The following is a 4,904-nucleotide window of genomic DNA, read 5'->3' as shown; positions in this document are numbered from 1 at the left end:
AAAAAAAAAAAAAAAAAAAAAAAAAAAAAGTTGCAATTTCACAGAACTGGCATCCAAGGTAGTTAAGTGGTAAAATTGCTGTTATCGTCAGCTGCCCTTGTGAACTACTGCAGCATCAGTAGTGAGGTATCCCCCTCCTATTCAGTGTGCACTGGAGGGTATCAGCTATAGTGACATGAAGGTCTGCCCCTAAAATCATCCTGGTCCTCCACTCCAGTCAAGTTGATCTCAGTCATACCAGGAGCAGTCTACAATCAGGACTACACCTCAGTTTTATTTTCCAACCATTTACATGAAGTCTTAAATCCTCTTTCCTCTTCAAGTTGTGTATTGCTGCTTAAGTAATTACTATACACTTAGTAGCTTGAACTATAATGCCTTATTTGTCTGATAATTAATTGGATAAAAATCATACCTGGGTCTCTGGATTTATCAAGGAGTGACCAAGAAGGCATGATCACTTCTTTTTCTTTTTATTTATTTATTAGATATTTTATTTATTTACATTTCAAATGATATCTCCTTTCCGGTTTCTCCTCTGGAAAAACAACAACAACAACAACAACTAAAACTGTTCTTTCCTCTTCTTCCCCTGCTCACCAACCCACCCTCTCCTGCTTCCTGGTCCTGGCATTCCCCTACACTGGGGCATAGAACCTTCACAGGACCAAGGGCCTCCCCTCCCATTGATGACTGACTAGGCCATCCTCTGCTACATAGGCAGCTGGGGTCATGAGTCCCACCATGTGTACTCTTTGGTTGATGGTTTAGTCCCTGGGAGCTCTGGAGTTACTAGTTAAAATAAAAACAATGAATTTATGAAATTCTTAGGCAAATGGAAGGATCTGGAAGATATCATCCTGAATGAGGTAACCCAATCACAAAAGAACACACATGGTATACACTCACTGGTAAGTGGTTATTAGCCCAGAATCTTGGAATACCCAAAATACAATCCACAAATCACAAGAAATTCAAGAAGAAGGAAGACTAAAGTGTGGATACTTTGATCCTTCTTAGAAGGGGTACAAAATACCCATGGAAGGAGTTGCAGAGATGAAGTGTCAAGCAGAGACTGAAGGAAGGACCACCTATAGACTGCCCCACCTCGGGATCCATCCCATACATAGTCGCCAAACCCAGACACTATTATGGATGCCAACAAGTGCTTGCTGACAGGAGTTTGATATAGCTGTCTCCTGAGAGACAATGCCAGTGCCTGACAAATACAGAAGTGTATACTCACAGCCATCCATTGGCCAGAGCACAGGGTCCCCAATAAAGGAACTAGAGAAAGGACCCAAGGAGCTGAGGGGGTTTGAAGTCCCATAGGAGGCATGGGAACTTCTAAAGGTTCTGTAGAAATCTGTTGATTTGCCTAGAGACCATCAGAACTACGGGGCTTTACTCTATCCTACTTTGTTTTTGAATGCTCTCATAAACACAGTGACCAAAAGAAACTCAGAGGAAGAAAGGGCAGATTTCATCCTTCAACTCAAACAATCTGTATTAAATGAAAAAGTCATGAAATAGCTAAGGTTGTTCTCTGACCTGCAGACACATGCAGGTATGAACACACACACACACACACACACACACACACCAGTAGATTTTCAAGCACTTCATTTTGTTTTAAGTTCAATTTTCTTTAATTATTACTATTTCAGGGGAGATTGGAAGTGACTGTGTTCTTGGTTGGCAGATATGGGTTGTAGGTAGATTAGGGGCTCAGTAGAGAACCAGAGTCCACATCTACTGATATCAAGTATTTTTCCTTGTACAACAATCTTCATGCCATGGTATCAGATTTGGGGCTATTATTTCCCAAACCAACAAACCAGAAAAGGCTACACAAACATGTTTCTAGTGATTTTATTCTCAAAGACCAGGACTCAAAGGGAATGTCTGGTAGGCTTGACTGCGGCTGTCCCCTGTTAACTTTGGTGTTTGGCTCCTTGGTCTTCGGCTTATAACACTGTCTGGGAAAACTGAGAAATGCTTAGGAGATAGAGGCTAACTATAGGAAGTGGGCAGAGCTTGAGATTCTTAGCTGGGCCTTCCTGTCTGTTCACCTCTGCTTCCTGCGTATTGATCAATGTGATCAGCCTGTCTCTGGATCTTCCTGCCATGCTTTCCTTTCCAGCCTCCCTTGCTGGGATGAAATGATCCCCTCAAAATAGAAGCCTCAGTAAAGTCTCCTTTTTAAGAATTGCTTATTATTGGATATTTAGTCATAGCAACAAGGAAAACAACTAGTCCAGTGTCTTTCAGTAAGTGAACGAATCTGATACCTGTAGTACAGCAGCACAAACACAATGTAGCATTATGTAGTGCTGGAAAGATTGGCTTATGAACTATGAAAAGAGGGCCCAGTTTATATATATATATATGATTTAGTGAGAAAAACTGGACAATAATATACTTTGTGACATCCTTGTATGAACTGTAGAAACACTGAAAGCAACAGTGGCTTTGAGGAGGTAGAAAGGGAAAGAGAATCAAATGGTGCTATACCTGAGGTTGTTAAAGGACTAAAACTATTGTATATATAAAGCTTATCCATTTGGGAATCCTATAGAGTTGTACATCATAGAGTTATCCCTAGTGCAAACTAGGGACTGATTTAATAATAATAGTGATTCCTCAGATCTAATAAATATATCAACCATTGCAAGATGTTTATAACAGGTGAGACTAAATAGAAGAGACTTGGGTTGGGCTACTGGAGACTTCTATTAAGCTTCTGTTTGGTTTTTGCTTCATATATATATATATACATATATATATATGTATATATACATACATATGTGTGTATGTATATATACATATATGTGTATGTATATATATGTATATGTGTGTGTATATATGTATGTTATATATACATATATATATATATATAAAATTTTAGACCTCCTTTTTATTGGTTATTTTATTTATTTACATTTCAAATGTTATCCTCCTTCCCTGTTTCCCCTCCACAAAGCCCAAATCCCCTGCCTCTATGAGGGTGCTCCCCCAACTACCCACTTATTCCCACCTCACTCTTCTAGCATTCCCCTATGCTGGAGCATCGAGCCTCCACAGGACCAAGGGCCTCCCCTCCCATTGATGCCAGACAAAGGCATCCTCTGCTACATATACAGCTGGAGCCATTGGTCCCTCCGTGTGTACTCTTTGGTTGGTGGCTCAGTCCCTGGGAGCTCTGGGGGGAGGTCTGGTTGGTTGATACTGTTGTTCTTCTGACAGGGTTGCAAAACCCCTTCAACTTCTTCAGTCTTTCCTCTAACTCCTCCATTGCAGTCCCCATGCTCAATCAGATGGTTGGCTGTAAGCATCTGCATCTGTATTGGTCAGGCTCTGGCAGAGCCTCTCAGGGGACAGCTATAAAAATGATTCCTGTCAGTGTTTTGAAAGGTTTCATCAAGATACACTTTATAGAAAACAAACCTTTATAATTTGAGAAAATGTTAACCATGAAGGATAAAATGTATCTTTCAGATTTCTTCTTACATGTCCTCAACCTTAATTAGAACATATAATTCTATGAAAGGTCAACTCATAAGCCTGATGGATCAGGACCACTATGGTAGAAAAAAATGAATGCATTCAGCTTCTACAAAGGGGTGAATTAAAAGGCAATATTTTTGCCACAGCTTCTACATAGTAGAAAATAGATTATTTTCCAAACCCCAAGACCAACATAAAAATGCACTAACTAGTAAAGACACTATTTAGAATTAGCTTTATTTTGTTTTTGAGACAAAGGAACACATTCACACCATGTAGCTCAGGCTAGCCTGGAGTTTGAGTGTGAGAATTTCAAACATGCATTACCATGTTCAACTACATTCTTAATTAAAACAAATGGAAAGGTATAAAAAAAAAACCCACATGTATGTGCTGAACTTGTCCTGAACTGGGGAATTCTGTAGGTAATTAGGTTACCCACTGCAGACACGTGGACCCTAACACTAGATATTACCTGTCTTCCTTTGGGTTTGTGCCAAAATGAAGGGCTTTGTGCCAAAATGAAGGGCTTTGTGCCAAAATGAAGGGCTTTGTACTTTGCTCAGGCCAAGAAGGACAAAAGAGTGTTGAGTGTTGTGGGTCCCTCTCTCACTATTAAGTATAATATAAGAAATGTTATGTACCATCCCAGAAGGATGATTAGACCAAGACAGCTAACTTGTTGTAACTATTACAATTTATATTTGTAATGACAACATGTTTTGAGACCTGCCACTCTGTTAATTTACTCATCCACTTAGAGATAGCACTAAAGTTCTCACTGGCTGTTCTAGACGGCACACAGCTATGAACACATGACACTTTTGACTAATAAGAATGGATAAAATGAACCTGACCAACACAATGGTATTAGCAAAGGCAGGGAGATTCTGAAAGGGACAACCCATGAGAACTAAAAACCACTACTGACTGAAGTTTTATGTGGTAGTCAGCTTTTTGTCATTGTGATTAAAGAAGTAAGATAAAATAGCCAAGTTTAACTAATGAAGTGGAAAATCTTATTTTGGCTGGCAGATCTGGAGGTCTCTATCATATTTAGTTAGTTCTATTGTGTGTAAACCTTTAGGAAGGAAGTTGGATGATGTTAGATAAAACCTGCAAGCCTATGGCCTCTGAGAAGCAAATAAAGAAGACAGGATCTGAATATTCACCTCAAGATTACAGGCTCATTTGCCCAAGTTCCTCCCATTGTCTCTACCTCCTGCTGGTTCTGTTTCCTCACAGATATACCAGAGCCTGGGGAACAAGCTTCAAACACCTGCTTCTTTGAGGACCCTTCCCCATCATCATGTTGCTGTGACTGAACAACAATGATAATGTACTAAGAACTACTTTACCATCATGAAACTTAGAAGTCCTTTATCTCCCAGTATCTG

This window comes from Mastomys coucha, unplaced genomic scaffold, assembly GCF_008632895.1.
Source record: "Mastomys coucha isolate ucsf_1 unplaced genomic scaffold, UCSF_Mcou_1 pScaffold16, whole genome shotgun sequence".
In the NCBI taxonomy this organism is placed as follows: Eukaryota; Metazoa; Chordata; class Mammalia; order Rodentia; family Muridae; genus Mastomys; species Mastomys coucha.
The sequence above is the reverse complement of the archived record's forward strand: the minus strand, read 5'-3'. Positions refer to the sequence as shown.